General features: G+C 33.0%; 1 pseudogene; it reads left to right on the top strand.

Moving 5' to 3' along the window:
• Positions 1–19,937: 19,937 nt before the first annotated feature.
• On the top strand, positions 19,938–25,522 carry LOC133806129 (monocopper oxidase-like protein SKS1; annotated as a pseudogene).
• Positions 25,523–25,792: the final 270 nt, after the last annotated feature.

Here is a 25,792-nt window from a genome sequence, read left to right as displayed (position 1 = left end):
GACTAAAGTTGATGAATAAACTAGTCAACATTTTGGTGCTTTCATTGAGATTGTGATTCTCAGAGTGGAATCTCCTCACCTGCCACCCAAGGTTTCCTACACCCTCGTTGGTCATGGAACCTAGGCGCGGTCCAACAAAAAAAATGGCTTTATAATCCCACCCTCTGAGGAACATTGAGGAAGACCCTCTTGAGAACTTAGACGAGGGTGATGGAGAACCTCGTAAGAACGCAAAAATCCTTTAGTGTTAGTTATAAAATACCATGAATTGGGATTTTGTTGGTGGTATGATACTTGTTCCACCATTCATGTAGTCTATGATAAAACTCTTTTCATAATCTTTGAAGTTGCAAAGGATAGAATGTCAGTCTAACTAAGAAATGAAAAGAAATCCAAGGTACTTGGATAGGGTTGCATTAATTTATTGGGTAAATTTAGTATCAAAATATTGTTTGAATCTGACACACTCACTTTAATTAAATTGGTCAGTTTTTGAGAATGAGTTACTTATGTGATGGGATGATCAAACTTTGTTCTCTTGATAATCACAATAATAATGTGGCTTCTAGTTCTAGTAATGTGATTAATTCTAATTCTATTACTTTTCCACATAATAGACTTGCTCATATAGGTCATAGGAAAATTACACAGGTTATTAAATGTAGATTGATTGCTTGTGATGTAAACAAGCATAATAAATGTGAACTTTGTTTTAAATCAAAACTGGTTAAGAAATCGTTTCCTAATGTTGATAGAAGTTCAAACTTCCTTGATTTGATACATAGTGATGTATGTGAATTGAATGGCATGTTGACTAGAAGAGGAAATATGTACTTTATTACCTTTATAGATGATTGTTCTAGGTTCACATATGTGATTTGCTTAAAAGAAAGGATGACACTTTAAATACATTTATAATTCAGAAAGCAAAAATAGAAAATCAATTGAAAAGGAAAATTAAAGTACTTAGAAATGATAGAAGTGGTGAATACTTTTCTAATGATTTTAATTTGTTTTGTGAACAACATGATATCATCCATGAATGCACTACACCATAGATCCACAACAAAGTTGTATAGCTGAGAGAGATAATAAGACATGTTTGCTTGTCTAATTAAAGTATAATTTGTGGGGTGCATGTTTGCTTTTCGTGTGTCATATATTAAATCAGATTCCTATATATATACATATACATATAAAACAATGTGTCTCCATATGAGTTATGGAGAGGAAAGAAGCCTAACTTAGGCTATCTTAAAATATGGGAGTGTAATACCCCAAAATCATAAGTCCAGAGAAAGTACTGGGTATCTAAAACATTTAAATAAAAAACAAGTAATTTGAATTTGAAAACTTATTACGTTACCAAAATCCAGTTAAAACAATACAATATTTGGATATCCAGTAGTATCGACTGGGTTGTGAGTTATCTATGAATGTTATTATGAGTAATAATATACACTTGAGAAGAAAATTTCATGTTGTTATTGTAACGATCCAAATAATTTACAAGACTAATAATGCGGAATAACAATAATTTTAACCTTAAAAATACTCAAAAAAATCGTATAAATTTTTTTTTAAAAACAATAATGATTTAGTTTGGAAGTATGTGCATACTTAAAAAGTGATTATAACATTATAAAGTTCTAAACATTCGAAATACATAGCAGAAGATATGTTCTTATAAAAGTAAGACATATTTTTCAAAAGTTTAGATTTCCCATGGTTGGGCCACATGTGCATGTGTACATTTCCACAACACAAACTCTAGCTCTCAGTTCTTTGTCTTGCCTTTCAGCTTACCTACAACATGAAACAACTAGGTAAGCGAAAAAGATTAGTAAGATCAATCCAACACAAATAACATCAATAAAGACAACGAAGCCTTAGCCATAATAACAACATTCAGAAATCTAACTATGTTCATGTAATTATAATAAACTGTTACCTAAGTTGAAGAAAATCATTATTCGTGTAATTATAATAAAATCGTACTTACTATGTTCTTAATATAAAACCTTACTACCTCGTAGTAATAATTATATCCTAAGAAAATTTTTGGTTATGTTAAATTATTAAAAGGATTACAATTAAGTTTAAATTGTCAAAAAAGGTTATTTAATTGATTCTTTTTTTTTAATTGGGGCTTTGGACACCTTTTAAATTTTCTTAAATAAAATTATTTATTTCCAAAAAAAAAAAAAAAATTAGTAATCCATTTTATCCTTAGTAAAATAATAATAAATGTAACCTAGTCCATCTTCATTGATCTTGAGAAAATAAAGTAAAACTTAGTTTTTAACAAAGACTCCAAATTTTCCCTAGTGTTGAAAAACTGTTTTACCTGTTAGATTAAACTGATATATAGGCAGATGAACAATCCTATATACATGTAGGCGGAATTAATATATAGAATGATCATATACAAAAGATAATCAAATATTGTATACCTCTAGCCATTGCAATTGATAACCTCAATCTAGCTTTAGATCTACAAAAGAAAAGAAACAGAAGTTAGAGCGAGTACACGAGCTTCCAAGCTCTCACTTACTCTTTTAGATGGAGTTACTAAAAGTCAGAATGACCAGTGAGCTTGGGGACCAGTACTCTATATTTATAGAGTGAGACCTACCATTAGAGTCTCTGCCACAGATTGAGATATTTTCTCAATCAGTTGGGATATGAAAAATCGGGTAACAACAAAATTAGGTAACAAATAATGCTGACCATTAATTAGAATATTTTGTCAATAAATTAAATATTGACTTTAATATATTAAATCAATTAGTTGTAACAAATTGATTTTATATACCAAATAAATAAATATTCTAACATTCTCCCACTTGGTCAGCATTTAAATTAATGTATTACTTAAGCCCGACGATCATCCCTGTTAGATAATAAACACACGAATCATGGCGATAGGTCCTCTTTTTATGATGAGTATTATCTTCCATGTATTACAATATATTTATTACATAACAATGTAATTTATGTGGCTAAGTACTTAAACGAATAAACCTTATGTTTATTCAAGTCCTATGAAGATAAAATTTTCTCAAATAAAATTAAGATGCGCATAAATATGAGAAAACATCAAAATAAGAATTTCATTGATAATAACTTCAGTTTGTACAATAAATTTACATAAGGGAACCAAGTCCCATGTTCACTACATGATCCTTGAACTTATGAGGTGGCAAGCCTTTCGTCATAGGATCAGCAATCATCAATTCAGTGCTAATGTGTTGAATGACCACTTTATTTTCTTTAACACGTTCTCTCATGGCTAAGTACTTGATGTCGATGTGCTTGCTTCGACTACCACTCTTGTTGTTCTTAGCCATGAATACAGCAGTTGAATTGTCGCATAACATTCTCAATGGCCTAGATATAGAATCTACAACTCTAAGGCCTGAAATGAAACTCTTTAGACATACACCATGCGATGTAGCCTCAAAACACGAAACGAACTCGACTTCCATAGTAGAAGTAGCAGTCAATGTCTGTTTGTTACTCCTCCATGATATAGATCCACCGACAAAAATAAACACTTAACCAGAGGTTGATTTACGTGAATCAGTACAACCAGGAAAGTCTGAATTTGAGCAGCCAACAACTTCTAGGTTGTTGGTTCGTCTGAACATGAGTTTGTAATCCTTAGTACCCTGAAGATACCTCATAACTTTCTTTGGTCTAATCCCTGTAATCCAGTGGTCTAATCCCGGGTTACTCTGAAATCTTCCTAGCATTCTGACAGCAAAGGCAATGTCGGGTCATGTGCACACCTCAGCATACATCAAGCTTCCAACAGCAGAAGCATATGGGATGTTCTTCATTTCTTCCTTTTCAAAATCATTCTTTGGACATGGCTTAAATTTAATTTATCACCCTTAACGATAGGAGCAACACTTGGTGAACAATCTTTCATCTGAAATCTCTCTAAAACTTTGTTAATGTAGGTTTCTTGAGATAGACCTAAGATACCGTTGAATCTATCTCGATGGATCTTAATGCCAATGACATAAGATGCATCACCCATATCCTTCATCTCAAAATTCTTTGAGAGAAATTGCTTCACCTCATGTAGCAGGCCCTTATCATTGGTTGCAAGAAGAATATCGTCCACATATAAAACAAGAAAACAAATCTTACTCCCACTGACCTTCTGGTATATACATTTATCCATGACATTCTCTTCAAATCCAAAAGAAGAGATGACATCATGGAATTTTAAATACCATTGACAGGACGCGTGTTTTAAACCATAGATGGACTTCTTAAGCTTGCACACAAAATGCTCACCATCACTAGAGGAGAACCCTTCTGGTTGTTTCATGTATACCTCCTCCTCTAGGTCACCATTTAGGAAGGCAGTTTTCACATCCATCTGTTGCAGCTCTAAATCGAAATGAGCAACTAATGCCAGGATAACTCTGAGGGAATCTTTCTTAGATACCAGAGAAAAGGTCTCCGTGTAGTCAATTCCTTCTTTTTGAGTGAACCTCTTAGCAACGAGTCTCGCTTTGTGTCTCTCAATGTTGCCTAATGATTCTTTCTTTGTTTTGAAGACCCATTTTCACCCAATAACCCTCGCCCCATTAGGCAACTCAACAAGATCCCAGACTCTGTTGCTCTTCATAGAATTCATTTCTTCATTCATGGCATTGTACCACAGTTCCAATTCTTTGCTATTTATAGCTTCTGAAAACGTTTCTGGATCATTTTCGGCTCCAATATTGTAGTCAGATTCTTGCAAATATATAATGTAGTCACTAGGTATCGTCGATTTTGTCGTCCTAGTGGATCTTCTTAAGGAGTGGGTGGTTCAGCTTGTTGTTCAACAATTATAGGCAACTCCTGAACAAATTGATCCATTTGAACTTCAACATTGACTTGTGGATCTTCAATAATTGGCTGTGGTGGTTCAACATCCATTTGGACTTCAGGGGTGTTATCAACCACATTCAATCTTGCTCTTGAGGTGGAGGGTTCTGAAGGATCTTTCTCAGAACCTAAGTCCTTGGATTGATCACTCCCACTAATCAAGGCATTTTCAAGAAATTTTGCATTCCTTGATTCCACAATCCTAGTGCTATTAGATGGACAATAAAACTTGTAACCTTTAGACCTTTCAGCGTAACCAATAAAGTATCCACTTATGGTCCTGGGGTCCAGTTTCTTTTCTTGTGGATTGTATACCCTAACTTCAGATGGGCATCCCAAAATGCGTACATGTTGCAAACTCGGTTTCCAACCTTTCCATAATTCAAAAGGAGTTTTTGAGAGTTCCTTGGTTGGAACTCGATTTAATATGTACACGGATGTCTTTAGAGCTTCAGTCCACAAGGATTTAGGAAGTATAGGGTTGCTGCTAAGCATACTCCGCACCATGTCCATCAATGTTCGGTTTCTCCTTTCTGCAACACCATTTTGCTCGGGTGTATCGGGCATGGTATATTGGGCAACAATCCCATTTTCTTGAAGAAACTTTGCAAAAGGGCCAGGTGCTTGTCCATCTTCATTGTATCTACCATAATATTCTCCACCTCTATCGGATCTCACTATCTTAATTTGCTTGTTGCATTGTTTCTCTACTTCAGCTTTAAATATCTTAAAGACATCTAACGCTTCGCTTTTGTTATGAAGTAAGTAGATATACATGTAGCGTGAGTAATTATCTATGAAAGAGATGAAGTATTTCTGACCATATGTGTCCATGCCTGGACTACATATATTAGTATGTATGATTTCTAATAGGTCGGAACTCCTATGGACACCACTTTTCTTAGACTTGGAGGTATGCTTTCCCTTAATGCAATCCACACAAGTATCAAAATCAGTAAAATCTAAGGTATTGAGTACCCCATCTTTTACTAACCTTCTAATTCTATCAATGGAGATATGTCCCAATCTCCGGTGCCATAATGTAGAGGAATTCTCATTCATAACACATATTTTATTGCCAGCGTGAATGTGCACAATATTATAAGCGGTATTGTTTTGTAAATTAAGGCAGTAAAGGCCATCAGACAAAATACCATTTCCAACACATTCAGATTTATTATAAAAAATAAAAGATTTGTCTAAAAATGTAAAGGAAAAACCAAAAGGTACAAGTCTTGAAACGGAAATCAAGTTTCTAGAGAAACTTGGTACATAAAATGTCTTTTCTAACTTTAAAACAAAACCGCTACTTAAAACTAAATTTCACGTTCCAATAGCCTCCACATGTGAGCCCATCTTGTTTCCGGATAAGATGCTTTGCTCACTTCCCACTGGCTTCTTTAGGTTTTGTAAACCCTGCAAGGAATTTGAAATGTGAATTGTTGATCCATAATCAATCCACCATGTGTTAATATTAACATTAGCCATATTAGATTCATAACATACGAATGAAATTGGATTACCTTTGTCATCCATCCATTTCTTAAACTTGGCGCATTACTTTTTTGCATGTCCCTTCTTTTTGCAGAAGAAACACTTGATGGAATCCTTCTTTATATCGCCTTGGGGAGGCACTTTATTTTTCCCCTTGTCCTTCGTGGATGGTTTATGTTTCTTGCCTTGGGTGGCCATGTGAGCACTTTCACCTTGTTCCTGCAGGAGCCTTGCTTCTTCTTGAGCACACATGGTTATCAGTTCATTGATACTCCATTTGTCCTTATGTGTGTTGTAGGAAATTTTGAAAGGCCCGTATTGAGGTGGAAGATGGTTAAGGATGTAGTGGACTAGGAAGGTTTCAGGAATGACTACATCGAGTTTCTTCAGTTGAGCAGATATGTCCCTCATCTTTGAAATATGTTCTCTAAATCCTTTGACACCAGTGAGTTTTGTGGATAAGAACTGGTGGATGAGGTTGTTGTAAAGTGGTTTGTCCGAAGTGTTGACCTGCTCATCGATCAGTTTGATCAAGTCTTTGACTTTCTCAGGTTGCTCTACCGATCCATGCATTCCCAGAGGGAACTTGGACATGATGAACATGATGCTGAGGCGATTGGACCGCTCCCATTTTTCATATAGTACGATCTGAGCTGCAGTGCTAGTCGTAGTGATTGCAGGAGGTTTATCCTTCCTTATTGCGTAGTCCATGTCAGTGCATCCTAAATGAAGAAGAACTCGTTCCTTCCAGATTTTGAAATTATCACCCCTAAGCTCAGGAATTTCGGTAAGGATTTCAGCGAAACTAGAGGATGATGAAGAAGCTGCATGAATAGGATTACAAACTTAGATTTTGAAGATTGAAGCTTAATGAAGTCATGTTTTACCAATGTATATCATGCTGAATGATTAAATTTTATTAAACAAAAATTGCCTGTGGGCTAAATTTTTAATTTAATAAAATTGGATGTAAAGAATGATAGATTATTCAAACGAATTATTTTAGGCTAAATTAAGGTTTGATACTTCTATCTTTATTAAACTTTATGATAAAACTATTAAATTAATTATCATAACTCCTGTGGGTAAATTAAGAAAATTAATTTAATATATTATCCTAATTATTTATATAAATATAATAAAATCCTTGTGGGGTAAAATTATTATATCTATTTAATTAATCACAATTTATGTCCATTATGTGATCCTTTCAAATTAATATATAATTTTATATAATTAAAGATGCTGTGGCTACTCCCTAATTATGTAAAATTATAAGGTTCACTAGGCATTATGTTTTAGGCTCTAGGAAGACCTAAGAACAATTTCGTTATAACATAATAGGCAATCACAGAGAGTAGTGCTCTTAGTGTGGTCATCCGAAGATCATTAAAAACCGTTCGAGATTGAGTATTTGTCTCAGTTTCATGCGTTCTTATGTCAACCACAAAATTGTTTATGAATTATTCATAATTTTATTCACCCTAAATGTTTTATGAATATTTTATGAATAAATTATGAATATTAATATGCTAAATATTATTCAACCTATCTTAATGTTTGAATATAATCTAAATATATATAGCAAAATTATGGAATATACAATGTATTTAAAATTATAAAGTCATACAGATAAAATTAAAGATAATTATACAAATTAGTATAATTAAATATATGTACGAAAATAAATACAATAATTCCATATATATACTTAATGGCAGAAAAAATCATGCTAAATAAGATAATAAATCATTTACTGATTTGGTGAATTAATAAAATAATTGCACAAACTTAATTGTAAAAAGTAATTACATTCTTAAAAGACAATCATTTAATATTGCATGAATACAAGAAATATATCATGCAATAAATACACCAAAATCAAGTAATTACACATTTTAATTAATTTCTAAATATATAATATACCAAAATGATATGTTTTAATTAAATTGGCAAAAGAATTAAAAAATAAAATTTATTGTCTAAATAAGCATTAAAATGAAGAAAATAACAAAATTTCAAAATAAATCAAAAAATTAATTTTCGTAATTTTCATCTATTTTTTTTTTAAATCTGCCACGGGGAAAACGTTTTCCCCTTAGATCGTCGAATAACCCGTCAAACGACGGGTCGTTTGTGGTGCTGTAGGTGGGAAACGACATGTCGTTTATGTCGTCTTCTTCAGCCATCCGGGTCGTTTTGACCCGGTTTCCTACAAACGGGTCACGGGACCCGGTCTCCAAACCCGACTGGAAAACCCCATTTTGACGTCCATTTTAAAGATTTTAAAGCCCAGATCAATTAGAAAACCTTATATGTAGAGATTCATGGGATTATTTTGCATAAAAAAATAACTAAAATCGGGCTTGAATTTCAAAAAATAAAATCGGCCATAAACGGGTCCGAACGAAAAAAACCGAATGAAAACAACGTTTTTTACATCCAAATTCATATATTTTCGCCCATAATGAATCTAAAACAATGTTTAAAGAGATTCATGATGTTTTATTGCTTAAAAAACAAATAGAAACCGAACTTTAATATCAAAGAAAACTTTTGGCCATTATCGGGTACATGAAGGTTTCAAAACTGATTTTGGATTCTCAAAACTTGATTTGGAAATATAGATCATTAGAAAAAATAATCTGAAGGATTTCTAATGGTACTTATGTGGAAAATTAGTTTTGAAACAAAAATTCAAAAAATATGAGGCATTAAAACTCTCGATCAAAATGAAAAAAAAATGTTATGAATATGGCCAACTAAAAAAATATATGAAACTATATACACGAATATATAATATATGTGTATAGATGAAGACATAGGCACATCTATAAATCATAACAAAAATATGTGTATATATGCATACAAAATTAACAAGGCAGAGATTAAACTGGCAACTGATACCAAATGTTAGATTAAAATGAAATATAGGCATATGAACAATCCTATTACATGTAGGCAGAATTAATATATAGAATGAATATATACAAAAAGATGATCAAATATTGTATACCTCCAACCATTGCAATTGATAACCTCAATCTAGCTTTAGATCTACAAAAGAAAAGAAACAGAGGTTAGAGCGAGTACACGGGCTTCCAAGCTCTCACTAGCTCTTTTAGATGGAGTTACTGAAAGTCAGAATGAGTAGTGAGCTTGGGGACCGGTACTCTATATTTATAGAGTGAGACCTACCATCAGAGTCTCTGCCACAGATTGAGATATTTTCTCAATCAGTTGGGATATGAAAAATCGGGTAACAACAAAATCAGGTAACAAATAATGTTGACCATTAATTAGAATATTTTGCCAATAAATTAAATATGGACTTTAATATATTAAATCAATTAGTTGTAACAAATTGATTTTATATACCAAATAAATAAATATTCTAACATTACCTCCTCACGAATTCTCAAATTTGGGAGGATATAACATGAAATCTAAGTGACTAAAAACTCTAATATTTTGTAGAGCCATTCTTGGATATCCCACAAAATTTCAAACCAATTTTTAGACAAAAATATACATTTTAACTAGGTGAAAGTTGTCACCAAAAAGTATGGTCTGAAACTGTTTTATTTTGAAATCAAAATTTTTCCTTAACTTTGGAGACATATAAAATTCCCTCGACTTGGTATTTTTATCTGATTTTTATTAGGTCTAAATTATGTTATGCTAAAAATATCGTTGAGAAAAAATAGGCCAAAACGATAATTTTTTCTTGGTGAAAAATGTTCACCAAGGTTTCTTCCTACAAGGTTTTATTTCAAAATCTTATATTTTATTTTAAATTTAGAAGGATATAATTCCTATTATCTTTCTATGAAACTTTTCAAGTTTTATTATCAATCAACAGAAGGTGTTCAGTTTGAAAATCAAACCAAAATATTTAATTTTGCCTACTCAAACGTTTTTCCAAATTACAAGGGCCAAACTGATCAAAAATGTTTTTTTTTCCAGATTTCTTGTGAAATTAAAAATTTTATAACTCCCAATATGTTAATAATATTTCCATGAAAATTTCCAAATTTAAACATTTCCACAAAATTTCATTCGAAAATATGTTGATTTACCCACTTAACACACTGCCCAAAATTCGTGAATCCCGTCTGCCAACATTTTTTCTAGATTTGTGCAAGTTTCCCAAAACATGCATAAATCCTAGCATAAAAAATAGTTTTTAGCATTTTAAAAGCCTAAAATCATGTACTCTTCCTATAAAATTGATTTATAGAGTTTAGTTTTATGAAATAATTCGTTATGGCAGTGCTTGACCCTTTGGAAGTCAAGTCCAAATTTTTTGCAGCAAGCATAAGATCATACAACTTAGTGGAACTTTGGATTCCAAACTTACAACAAACTCTACCACCATGCATGCATAAACCATACATCCTAACAATAATATTACAGGGCAAAAGAAGAATATAGCACATGACACACTCATACAAAACATATTTCCTAAGCTTGTACAAAACATAAACGAAAGTTCACTAGAGTTTTTCCTTAGTTTCTCTAGGTTTCTAGACCTTAAAACCATGATTAAAAATGGTTAGAAATCAGAGATAATAATGCACAAATGGAGCCCTAGGCTTCAACATAGAGAAGAACAAGAAGAAGGGGTACAAGAACTCACCTTGAAACTTGGTTTCTCAAGCTTCCATGGATGTTTCATTGAGGATGCAAGAGAGAGAGAGAGAGAAAAAATTGAGAGGGAGAGAGAGAGGATAGTGCTCTAAATTTTTCAGAGTTTGATTGAAAGAAATGAGAGGGAAAGAGGGAGTAAGGTTTCTGCCAATTGAGAGGATGTGTGATTTTATGTGGGTTGGGGTGGAGTGGCTTTCTAAGCTCAACAGGTGTCACAAGACACTATCTACAGTTGACTACAACATGCCATTAGCCTCATACACTTAACCACTACTAACGATCCCTTAATTTTTCCACTTTGATTTAAATAATTAACTTAAGAACCTAAAACTATAGTGCATCTCGGATTTTGGCATGAATGCATTTTGAAATATGCCTGAAAGTCCACTTAAGGGGTGGTTGAGACAAAAAAATGAGGCCCAAGAGTGGTATAAACCTATAGCCCATTGAAACATGATAAAATTTAAACATAGCCACCCAAAATGTCATCAAAGTACCCTTATAGCATCTGTGGAAACCATTTTAATTTGTCTAACCAATAAGGCCAAATAAGCACTTTTTCTCAAATACACATTAAGATTTTCCTAAGAATTTTGTTTAAAATTCTCTCATAGAATTCTTAATACTCTTATGCCCAAAGTAAATATTTTCCCCATAATTATTTATTTTCCAATTTTTATTATCCGAGATATTACCTGTGTATGGTATTTGTTTCGGTCCGAGATCGATATTCTTAGTTTGACAAAAAGTCAATTAAATTTAGAATAATGCCACATCTTAATTTGAACCTTGATTTTCAAATCTTAATACAATGTAACCTAGTATGATATATATTATGGGAATAAAATCCCGAATAGAATTTCTATTACCACATGCCCAAAACGCGTGGCGTTACAGTTATTGTTACACAAACATAGTTTGGTGACAAACCGAGCATTTCAATTCCAGATTAAAATGAAAACCCTAAGCGGGTAAATTTATGGATAAATTATTACTTGAGAAGTATAATTATGAGAAAATATTATTGGGCATTATATTGGATTAATTTATATTATTGTCAAAAAGTTTAGTCTTTGTATGAAAAATCTTTAAAAATGCAATTTTGTGAAAAATGCACATTTAGTTAAAAGTATAATTTTGGCTAATTTAATTACACGAGTCATGAATATAGGAGTGTGACCATTTAATATAAATGAAAAGACTCATTTAAATTAATTACCCTAAGTTATGAATTCAATTTGGTGAATTAAGTTAAATATTACAACTTGGTAATCATCCTTGAAGAACATGATTAAGGGTAAGTTTAGTTAGCTAATTAGAAATTAATCAGGAAAGATCATTTGGTTAGTTAGGGATTAAGTGGTAAGAAACTTAAGAGCATTTTTGTCAATTTACATTTTTCATTTTTACATCATATAAAAAATAAAAAGGCAAACAAGTCTCAATAATTCAATTTCACAAAACTGTGTGTCCAAGTTTTCTCTCATTTCTCTCCAGCCATGGCTGGTCAACCTATTTGATGTTGTCTGATTTTTTTCACACAAATCCTCACTTATACTCTCATTCTCTCATCTCCTCCCTTCTATACACAGTACTATATCGATTGGTCCTTGTTTGAAGCTACAGAAAACTATACAAAGCTAGTAAATCCAAAGGTAAAAGTCTAGACTTTTGTTTGTCGAAGTTGTGAGTTTTGTTGGTTTCTTCTCTTAGTTTCACTTGTTAGCTTTTGTAATCTGATTGTTGTTCTTGTCGGGAGAACAAATATGTAGATTTACGGTTTGAGCAAGGAGTATAAGTGCTAGAGGTGATCCATGTTCAACTAAGTAGTCTACAAGAGGTATATGGTCACCTCCATCATATTTATGTTTGATTTTTTTTAATAATATGCCATGTTTGAGTGATTTGATGTGTTTAAATTCATTGTGGGAACTATAATAATGCTTATATGTTGGCTGGTTAGACATGCATGGATGTTTGGATGGTGGTTTAGTGATGAAATCCAACATTCTATAGACAAACTATGATTTTAAGTATGAAAATTTTTAAGCCTTGAATTCCAATGGGTTGAGCGAAAATTATATGAAACTGTTTATGGATTTTCTAGGTTCCATAATATAGTTTAGGAATATTATATGTTCATAGTGTATAGAAATGCTCAAAAAGATTTTGAAATGGCCAAGTTATGAGCTTTGCAAAATTGGTGTGCAATTTGGAAAATGACTTTTAAAAACTTTAAAAACAATCGAATTTGGACAATGATTTCCATGGGTAAAATAATGTATTTTATTTTGCTGATTTTGGAATAAACACTATTTTGGTATTTTATAAACAATTGGTAAAGCTTTAAAGAAAAATATTAAAATGGCTAAGAGATATGATTTTTCAAAGTTAGGCAAAAAATTCTGGAAGTTTAAAATGTCTTCTAGACAACCATGTTTAGGAACACTTTTCACTGAGTAAATTTTGTTCCATTGACCTAATTTTTCGAATGAATAATATTTGCATACTCTAGTATAGGCCTAAGAAATTTTAGACCTAAATAATGAACCAAATGGATTTTTATAAATTTTTAAATTTTAAGAAAAATATTAGTCTTTCCCTAGACAGTTTTTAAGAGGGATCTTTGAAAATAGTTTTCACCAAGTGAAATAGGTATTTTTGTATAAAATTTGGTAAGGAACTTCTTAGAATAACCAAGACTTGATTCTAAAAATTTTGGGAATTTTTAGAATGACAGTTGTCAAAATACAATTTTCTAAAGTAGGAAACTTAGAACTTAAAATAACAAAGTTAATACTCAGAAGAAAAATGGGAAATTTTCTAAATGTTTGCATAGAAAATACATTTTAATCTTGATAATTATAGATTTAACTTTAGCATACTAAATAATTATTAAGGCTAATTTGGATACTAGAAATTTAATATTTTTATTACATAATGAAATTTCATTTAAGGAATTAAAATAAGGTCCAAAACCCTAATTTTTCAAAGAAATGGATTAAACTATCTTTTTAAAATAAAATAAACTTTCTCTTAATTTTTTCGTAAAAAAAAGTAAACCTAATCAGTATTTTATAATTATTTCTTAATTAATTAAATTAACCTAATTTATCAAAGTTTATGATTTAAGTGATTTTACCGAAAAGTATTGTATTTTTTTTTTAGTTTATTAAAAGAAACAGTAATTGGTAAAGCTTCAAATCTTCCAAAACCATATATTCTGTCTAGGTCTGATAGTGAAAATAAAATGAGAAATTTTGTAGAAATCGACTTTCAAATTAATAGACTCGTTGAGGGGAATTTTTTCGAAAACTTAAAATGTCGTTATGGCTGCAAGGACGAAAAGACTCTTAGTGGGTATTGGATTGTGACCTTAATGCCCAAAGTAGAATGATAATATACTATAATGTTATAATTAATCCGAGTACATTGTATGCTAGATACAATGATGGCTAACAAGGTGGGATTCTCTGTGGGAAGATTTCCTGTGCGTAGCAAAGGACAACTAGTAAGTTAGTATGTTATTAACATGTTTGTAGCACAAATTAACCAGTGCATTGCTTTCTAGAGAGATGGCTTATTGGAGACAATGACTAGGGATGCTTACGCTCCACGTTAGATATGTGTATTGGTTGTCTTGGTTTCACCTAGAAGCTTTGAGATAAGTATACTGGATAAACTTAGGAATTAGAACGATCCTTAGGGTGCTTATGCTCCATTCTGATATATTATTTTAATACGGTTTGTGATCGTGAAAATTGCCAGAAGATAAGTATACTGGGTAAACTTAGCAGTCTAACGATCCTAGGGCTGCTTATGCTCCATTGTGAAAAGTTATTATTTGCTCTGGTTAGGTACCGTGACATTTAGCCAGAAGTCTTGATGAGCTAGTGTGGATCCACCAACTCCGTTTTGTTTAATTTAATATAGATGCACTAGGTAACCAATGGTTACCATCAAGACAGATTCATGATTTAGATTTCAGTTCAGAGACTTGAGTCTCCACTAAAATTTGAGCCGAGATACTAGATGATACATTTGGCAACTCCCGAATCGGCTTCTAGGGTCAAATTATATCATTAAATATTATCTTTGTTTTTCATCTGGATTAGTTTGTATGCATGGTTTGTTTGGATTTTGTGCCCTTAAAGCGTATTTTTTTTATGAACGATTACTATTAATTAAACACAGTTAATATTTTGCACTCGTATTTGTATTTAATTATACATGTCATTTATCATGAAGATCCAATATTATTATGTTGTCATGAATGAAGTATATGTATAATGATATATATACATGATGATTTAATTCAAGATAATAATATAAAAATTATCCACATTAACTAAATAAAGTAGGTGCTTTATTTAATAAAGATTATGAGTACGATCTATCTTCTGTTTAAGACATAGTTGTTTATCCAGACTGTTAAGTGTAGTGATACAAAGAGATAGAGGTACCGTATACAATATATATTGTATTGGACTGGGACACGATGGTCGTTTGACACTTGACCTCAATCCTGAAGTGAGTAATGAACTCCTATTTGTGCTTTGACAACTTTGTACTTATCGGGTAAGGTTCAATATTCTTATGATCGAATTCTTGATATCTTCGAGTCAAAGAACTACAAGTGGTTGGGAGCATACTATACAAATATGGAATCTGCTCCATAGTTGTTCGTTTTAGTGTTGATGCAGGGCTTAAATATAGTGCATTCAATTTCTGTTAGATACCCTAAATTTTATTATATAATTAAATTTATAGAATAATATTTATTAGAGGATAAATGAAACTAATTGATAAAGACATAATTAGACAGGTTAACACACATTAAGACCTAACTTTAATTATGAGCCACTAGCAGATGGTCAGAACTCATGCAATGACTAAATCAATGGACGACTTTATAGTTATAGCTTCTAATAATATAAGACTGTAGTTTTGAGAGTTCAACTATGAATTTCTAGTGGAATAATTGATAGTTAATAAATTAATTAATGGAACTAAGAGTTAGTTAAATTAATTAAATTATTGGAACTTAGAACTACGGGTTCATATGGTTCATGTACTAGCTCGATAAAATAGAGGTAGGATTTTGGTATTAAAATAAAATAATTAAAAATAATAAAGTATTATTTTTAATCTCACAAATTAATATTATTTGTGAAATAATATTTAATGACAAACAAAATTATTTTAATAATTTTGGGAAATTATTTTATATTAATCTTATTTAATTTTGTGGTATAATTGTATACTACATAAAGTAATATGATAAAGGCCCAACAAATAGTATTTTATAGAGATAAAATACCACAGGACTCATAGCCCTATAGTTGGCGCCAACCATAGTCCAAATGGATTGAGCCCCACGCATAGACCCAAGGAGATTAGGGCTCGACCTTCTTTATATTGTTATATGAATAGAACATAACATCAAGAGAGGAAATAAGACAACAGATGCATTTCATGTTATTTTCCATGAGAGAACACTCTCTCATGTGTTTAGAATAAAAAATGTGTTCCTGAGTATCCTGCCAAATAGCATAGACATTCACTTGTCTCCTTCTCTTTATGTGAGCCATAGTACTGATGATGGTGGGTTAGGTGGCTAAGACGTTATTCGATCTACACGTGTTCTTCATCTAGAAAATGTATTTGTAATTTTCTATTTTTTTCAGATTCATGTTGCATGAGAAATATCCCATTCTAGTTATGGTTCCCATCAAGAGAGAAAACAAGACAACAGATGCATTTCTCCTTGTGTTCTACGTGTTGCATCTAGAAAGATCCTGCGCTTTAATAATCATTATTATTGCATTTAAATGTTATCACATGCTTTCGCTGCACTGTCAATCACATGATCAACAACCAACAGGGTTTATGTTTTGTTGATTATGGTCAAGTCATACCACTAGGAAACTTAGGCGTTCTTGAATTGTTTGATTAGGGCTCGAATTTATCCGAAACCCTAAGTGTGTAAGTTATCTAGTGAGCAAACAATGACTTCGTCATTGGTTCATGTTATTTATTTTTTGCTCTGTTTTGTCAGATTGATTTTACTAAGCACTATTGCTTACCTAGTTGTTTATGTTGTAGTTAAGGACAAAGAAAAGTTGGGACAATGAGCACTGGGTCTGCTAGCGAAGATGTACATATGGCCCAACCTCTAGGGAGTCTGCACTTTTGAAATTACAATTTTTAATTATGTTTATACTATTTTTGTCAACACAGTACTTTTATGTTTTTAATGTAAATATTTTTAGTATGTGCACACATAACGTATTAAAAAAATTATATGTTTTAAAGTAAATATTGTTTAATTTCCTCAAAATTAGTGTTAATATTTTTGGGTCATTACACATATCATATCATAACATAAAGTCAAATTTATAACATCTCATAACATAAAAGGTTATCAGCCTTAGATCTCCGGAGTTAGGAGAATAACAATTTTCCTTTCTAAATGGAAAACTTCGCATATTTCTTGATGAATGTTGTAATGTCCACATTCTACTTTAATACTAGTAAGAATATGGTAGATTCTCGTTGATTGAGACATTACTTATTTGACTTATTTTTATGTCACCTGTTAAAATTTATGGCTAATCTAAACTTTTTTTTAGAACTTAAGACTTCACGGTACTCCTTCTTTTGATATTCTATACATAGAGTGGCAATCTTTTCTCACCCTACAGTACAAAAGCCTCGCCAAGCGAAAAGAAAAGGCATGTTTTCACAAAGGGCTATATAAACATATTAAAAGTAAAACATGGACCCACCACATGGTCAATGGATATATGTACATTACCAGGGTCAAGACTATGTGCGCCAACTCACTCATTCATCTACTTATATCTATTGCTTTACTTGCAACACAAGATTACTATAAGCTAAAGTTCACTAAGTAAAGCAATGCATGCAATGCCAGATGATCACATTATGCAATTTTTCTTTTCATCTTTTCTTTTTTTTTCCAAGTCTCCTTTATTAATTTTGGGCCCCTTATCCCATGCATACTGTTCTATTGGGAATGCCTGTAGGGCTTGCTCAACGTATAAAAACCATGTGGACTTCTCTGGCTAGCTATCATTGCGGAGGGGAGTGTTACTAAACCTTATTTTATCGTTTCCCCATCGAGATCAAGACTATAAGGTGTCCTCACACTATGGTGTTTCATAACATATCTTATAGTGGAGAAGGAAGCTAAAATACGACAAATTTATTATTGGTTCACTCGAACCTGGCCCACACTAATGGGTTGCCATTCTGAGCCTGTTTATAGGCTTACTTACTAACTCACCTTCTTGAAACAGTGGCACCACCTAGCATAACATTCTTATTTTGCTTAAACACTGCATAAAACTTATTTACACATTTCATTACTAATTCACATAATCTCATGCATGGACTCATTTCATATACTAACGATCATATCACTATATAAATGTCATGCATGTGAACTGATGATGAAATACTAGTGATCATGCTTTCTAATAAAGAATAGAGAAATAAACACATAATAGACTCTCATATAGCATATAATTTTGTGTTGCCGTTGAGTACTTTAGTTACCTCATTTCCATTCTATTTAAGTCTCTGCTTGTGAAATGTTCTTTACTCAGTGGTACTAGTTGTGTGATCCAAATATTTTGCATCCATAGTTCATTTAACTCTTATAGAAGTACATAACATAATTCATATCTTAAACTTAGAAATGTATATATATATAGTTCTATATCACATTTTCTATAAACAAATAACACTTAACTTCAATTTAAAGAAATTCACTAAGGTTCACATGTTACAGGCAATTCTATATCCCACTTCAAATAAAAGTGTTGTAACATATCTAGAAAGCACATATGCATGAATTTTCTAAAGAATATAACTACTATGCCTGTGTTCTTTACCGGATTAACTCCATCTTCACTAACAAGTACTTTTATTTTAATCCAACAAATATATAAGACATATTCATGAATCATGCATATAGAAAAAGCAATATAAATAAAGATATTTGACCCAAGACTCATATCAATGAATATATCATTCCACAAAACACATAATAGACACCTCATTTTAAATATAAATTGAGATATAATTATGTTTGCTAAATTCATGAAAGTAACACATCAAAGAACAAATTATATATAGACAAATCTATTGTTTACATTAACAACACCCAATGTATAAGCTTAATAAAATCACATACATATGTATGTATATATATATGCCAAGAAGTATGAATGACATTATAGTATACAATCATCTATATGCATACATATTGAGAATTGAAATTACGTTTTTAGTAATTACAAATTAATTAAACCAAGTAAATTAATTAACGTGCGGAATGGTAATTAAATGTTAAAACAGATTTAAGATATGTTTGGTGTTGTTGACTCCGTTTTTCGTCAACTTAGAAATGAAGAGCAATAAAAAAATACCAGAAGAAGCAAAAAAGAAGCGATTTTTTACGTGGCTACACCAAATATCCCTTTTCATAACATAAGAATATAATACTACTAAAAAAGTATTATGATATAGTTATATATACGTGGTAAAAGAAAAAAGTGGCGGTATTTTACTTTGGTAGCCCGCCTATAACTTGTAAAAGTTATATTCGGCTCCCCCGTTTTCTTCTTCGGCTACAGTGTATCCGAAGTCTCACTCGCCTCAACTCACTCCTACATTAGTCTATTACATCTCTCCTTCTCTCTGCCACCAAAGTTTGCTTCTGCTGTTTCCATGTCACCACTCGTTGCAGCAAACAAAGCTAAGTAACCCCTTTTTCTCTCTTTTTGTCTCTCTTTTTTTAGCTTTGATAGAATTATCTGAAGCTTGAACTCTCTTTCTAGCCAAAGATAAAGAAAACCCATAAGGGTAAGGCTAAAATGGAAGCGGTGACTGAGACTTTGGGGGTTCCAATGCCCTCAGCTCTGCCCTGTCCTTGCTTCTTCTTGTTCTACTTGATTCTCCTTCTGGGTTCGTTAAGTGTTGGTTTGGTTGGTGATCCCTATGTCTACTATGATTGGTCTGTCTCGTACATCAATGCCTCCCCACCTGGACCCAAACAGAAGGTTCTTTCTTTCCCTTTCAATTTCTCTCATTTTTTTATAATGCAATTCTTTAATTCTTTTTCTCTTTTGGTTAATTTTTTTTTTGTACCCAATTGAGATATGCCTCGTTAGTCTAAATCCAGCTTAATTTTTTATTTTTTATGCCAGAGTATGATGCCTTTTAAGTTTCTTTTCTTGGTTATATTTCGACAGAGTTTAGTGGGAATGCACTGCCCCCTTGTAAGCTATTTTTAATTTTTGTGGCACAGAAGATCTGGAATTTTGTGTTTTCTTTTTTTACAAGATAGGGAAAAAAGAATTTGAAAATGAGATTCCTATATAGCATTTTTTTCTGCTTGAATAATTTTCCTTTCATGGGTATGTTTTCTTTCTTTTGTTGGTTATTTAGGTGTGTCGGTAACTTGATTATGCGTACTGTTTTTTAAAGAGTACAAGAAATTAATCTGGCCTTTTACTTCATTTTGAGCAGCATTACCTTTTAAGTCTCTGTTTATCTCCTTTTGCTCCAGTATTTTACTGTGTAAGACTTAAACATTTGATGCTAGTGATAAAATGACATTGGTTGTTTATTCTAGGTTATTGGGATAAATGGGCAGTTTCCAAGACCGATTCTCAACGTCACTACCAACTGGAATGTTATTGTTAATGTCAAAAATAACCTCGATGAGCCATTGCTTATTACATGGTATAATGTTCGTGTGCCATTAGCATATGTCAGGTAAAAAGTAAATAGTATGCCTCTTTTTTCGTTTTTCTTTTTGGCTATGTCAGGTGTTGAGTCTAGTTTTTATCATGTTTTGGTGATGTTTTTAGTAGTCTTTTATTTCGTTTTTCCTTCATTTAGCACGGGTTTATGCTTTGTTTGTTTGTCTTTGTGAATGTCAGGAAGAATTGAGCATGTGGAAGAAAATGCCAAAGAAAGGGAAGAAATAACCGAGTTTTCCATCATATTTTGATAAAGAATGGTTCTCAACACAATTTGGAAGTGTTGGTGAAATTTTGGGATGAAAACTTGAAGAATTGAGAAATCCCTTAAGAGCCACGGCATGAGCAAAGTGGAGCCGCGACTAGATGGGAAACAGAAGCAATGCTTTTAAGGAAATCCTCGGGCCGCGGCATGGCTAGGGAGAGCTGCGGCATAGATGGGCACTCTGCCCAGAAATCGTTGATGCGGGCCGCGGCATGGCTTCAGAGGGCCGCGGCATTGAGAGGATCTTCTGCCCAGGAATTATGACACGGGCCGCGGCATAGTGTATGTAGAGCCGCGGCCCGCCTCTTTAAAAATCTGAAATCCTAGGTTTTAAATGACGAAAAGGAGAAGAAAAACGGACGTACGGACGAAGGGAGAAGTTCTGGTTTTGAAGGCTCAAGCTTAGAGTATTTTTACATGTTTTTCTTCCTGATGTTATCTTTAGTTTTTGTTGTGATTAGTACTATGACTATGAACTAATTTTCTGTTTAGGATGTTCAATTGAATCACTTGAATCTCTGTTATGACCTAATGCAATTTTAATTTCTTTCTTCTCAATCTTCTTCAATTCCATATGACCTGTTCTTATAGATTGATTATTGATTGGCCATCTTTAGTCAGATATATATGTTATTAAGTCAAAATCTGAGAAGTGAGATTTAATTCTGCTGTGGTTATATTGGACATAATTTTAATTTAGAACGAAAGTATCTGAATTAATTGTGTAACTGTTATTAAGTTGATTGAGATTAATGCTACCTTTGTGGTTCAATTTACCATAGAAATATAGGGAATTGTCACCTAGGTTGAGTTTATAATTCATAGTATGATTATAGGCTGCTGTATCAACTTGTTAATTGAATTAGGTAAAAATAAGAAGAATTCACACTTTGCATTAGGGAATAATAGGGAGGATAGTTGATGAGATTGAATATCCTAATTGTTTCTCAGTGATTAAATTAAAAGTTTTACTATTAGTTATTATTCTATTTCATTTTCGATTATTATTTCTGCACTTTATTGTTTCTTTTGCTGTATTTTACAAAAATCAAGAATTTCAATTCATCAAATAGAACAAGAAATTAATTGACTGGTAATTGATAAATCAGTCCTTGAGGACGATACTTGGTTTTACCATTTTATTACGAATTTGCGACTGTGTGCACTTGCATAGCAAAAATTATCGCAACATCAGGTTTAGTTATGACTGTTAAATTGATTAATGAAGGTAGGCTGTCAATCTCATTGTAACTTTGTCTTGAACAGGAAAAACATACCGTCTATGTGTACATAATGTCGGTATCTTAACTAGCTTGAATTTCAGGATACAAAACCACAACTTACTTCTTGTCGAGACTGAAGGATCATAAACAGTTCAGCAGAACTACTCAAACATGGACATACATGTGGGTCAGTCATATTCATTCTTGGTAACAATGGATCAAAATGCCAGTAGTGACTATTACATTGTTGCCAGCCCTTGTTTTGTCAATTCATCTTCTTGGACTCGAGTAAATGGAGTTGCTGTTTTGCACTACTCAAACTCTCAGGGGCCTACGTCAAGTCCTCTCCCTGATCCTCCTAATGATTTGGACCCCTATTTCTCAATGAATCAAGCAAGATCGATAAGGTTGTAGCTGAGTATTTTAATATTACAATCTAGGCTAAAAATAATCTATTTCAAGTGCTTAAAATCTATTTCTTTAAAGTGAAGAGGTGCCAAATAAATATGTATCCAATAGCCCAATAATACTTACTGTTGATCGCGTTTTTGGCCAACTACGTGAGAACGTCAAAAACGACAAACCTTCAAGAGAAAATAAAACGACACAGATGGGTTTTGAATAGAAAATAAATAACACAGCAATTTTTATAGTGCTTCAGCCCCAATATGTTGGTAATAGCCTAATCCACTTAGAGTTGTGATTATAGATCTGTACTCAAGATCAGATGGACTGAGCGAACTGAGTTTCTTCAGTACAGATTGCAAAAATACAAGAATCCTTTCAAATATCAGCACTTTCTCTCTCTAGAATACTCAGACCCAAATTTTCTCTCTCTAGAAAGAAGAAGCAGAAGCCCCTCTCTAATCCCATAAGCCCTCTATTTATAGGCTTAGGGTCATACATACGGTATCTCCTAGAACCGGGATATTTTATTATATTTATTACATTTAAATTAAAAAAACATTCAAAATGTAACAAACCCCCCATTTGTGGGAAGAATGAGATATTCCCGCATATCTTGTTGAAGTTGTTTTTGGGAATCTTGACTTAGTCCTCCTCTAGCTAGTTGATCCACCTCCTACTGACCACCCATGCAAGTGCTGGTCAGACAGGTGCATGGTGGTAGGACATGTTTTTGTGGGTCGGACATGCACTCCTCTCCTCTAACATGGCACTCTCCTCTAGCATGCCATATCTCTCCTCTAACTTGGCACTCTTTTATTTGGGCAACCATGCACTTGTTGGACATATGTATAAAGACCAAATTCTTGGGCTCTCCTCGGACCACATCCTTGGGGTCTCCTAGGACCACTCTCTTGGGGTCTCCTAGGACCACTCTCTTGGGTTCTCCTCGGACCAAAGTCCCTTGGGCTCTCCTCGGACCACATCCTTGGGATCTCCTAGGATGCACTCTCCTTAGTTCTCCTAGGATGCACTCTCCTTAGCTCTCCTAGGACCACATCCTTGGGATCTCCTAGGATGCACTCTCCTTAGTTCTCCTATGATGCACTCTCCTTAGCTCTCCTAGGACCACCCCCTTGGGGTCTCCTCGGACCACACCCTTGGGATCTCCTAGGATGCACTTGGCTTGGTTATGACATCTTTCAAGCAGTCCAAACTCTTCACCAGTCTACCGGGTCACTTTATCACAACTCTGAGGAGTCAATGTATTTATTGACTATTAATCTGTCTTTTACTGACCATGCACTGCCACTTGTCACCTTTATTGCCACGTCATTGATCTCCAATTTTTGGGGATAACACTTACCATTGATTATTATTATTGAACTGGCTTATGATTTAATAGAAATTTACTTTTGGTTCCCTTAGTCTTTTTTTTTCTTCACTTGATTCTGGACTGATTAGTATTACACTTTGGTCATGGTGGTGCAATCCTAGATGGAATGTCTCTGCTGGTGTTGCTCGTCCAAACCCACAAGGATCCATCAAATATGGTCAAATTACCATTACATATTTCTATCTGATCACCAACAAACCACCAAAACTTATAAATGAAAAGTGGCGTACTACCCTCAATGACATTTCATACTTACTGCCTTCAACACCCTTGAAGCTTACTGAACAGTTTAAGATTCCAGGAGTTTACAAGCTTGATTTCCCTAATAAAATTATGAATAGACCTCCCAAGGTTGATACATCTCTAATTAATGGTACTTATAGGGGTTTCATGGAAATCATCCTCTAGAACAACGACACCACTGTTCTGAACTACCATTTGGATGGCTATGCATTTTTTGTAGTGGGGTGAGCTTTTGCTTCTGTTTTTTTTTTTTCGTTTGCATTTTATCTTGTTTTGAAATTGGAAAAGTCAGGAACACGAGTTGGACAATTTCTCTTTTTTTTCTATAGTATGGATTTTGGAGTATGGACAAAAAACAGTGAAACACTTACAACAAATGAGATGGGGTTGCTCGCAGCACCAGACAGGTACTCCTGTCTTGTAACTATAACTGAATTTAATAGTTTGATCAGCAAAACCTCCATTTGATTCTTGTCATGACAATGATGTTTCCTGGGATCAGCAAAATAGTGCATGGACTAGTTTTTTTTCTCAGCTTTCATGGTGCCAAAATTGAACTCATTAAAGAGAGTTAGTCAAGAGATTTATTTATATATAGAATGAGTAGTACAGAGGGGGTAGTTATGAAACTAACTACCATATAACAAACTCTTCAGCAGAAAAACTAACATAACTAAATAATATTAACAACTAGTGCTTTCAGAAGTGAATCATGTCTTGTTTACAGAATTGTTTTTCAACTGGTTACAGGTCTTTCCCAGAGCTTGGACAGCAATTTTGATTTCTCTAGACAATAGTGGCATGTGGAACCTTCGAACAGACTATCTAAACTCGTGGTATCTAGGCCAGGAAACATACATTAGTGTCGTAAACTTTGAGGATGAAAAATCCAAGGTTGCTTTGCTTGAAAATGCCATATTTTGTGGTGTACTTTCATCCCTACAGAGTTAAGATTATATACTCGCTCATCCGAATTTGAGTTGGCAGATACAATCTTAATCTAGTGGTCAATTTGAACTCTATTAATACATTTATTGTTTCTTCAATGTGTAGAGATCAGGCTCAGAGATTCAAGTTTTCTAGTGCACCATCAACAATATCATATGCAAGCAGAGCATTTTTGGTAATGTTGATTGTAGTTTTTGCATATTTTATTAGGTAATCAAGGGTGGAAAAGTTTTGTATAATTTAGTTAAGTACCCAAATTAGTAGAATGGTAAAGCCACAAGGGCTCTATGGAAGAGAAAGAGAATCGCTTTTATTTGAAAATTTGTTTTGCAGATATAAGTTTTTCATCGAAGTCATTTTTGAAAATGACTCAAATTGGGTGATTTCATGGTCATGAATGATTGCTGATGATGGTGGTGTCTGGATTTATTGATTCCCATGTGCACTTAATTTCAGGTGGACTACAGGTTAGCTCTGCTCAACC

This window comes from Humulus lupulus, chromosome X (assembly GCF_963169125.1).
Source record: "Humulus lupulus chromosome X, drHumLupu1.1, whole genome shotgun sequence".
NCBI lineage: Eukaryota > Viridiplantae > Streptophyta > Magnoliopsida > Rosales > Cannabaceae > Humulus > Humulus lupulus.
This window is presented reverse-complemented; position numbering and strand designations above follow the sequence as displayed.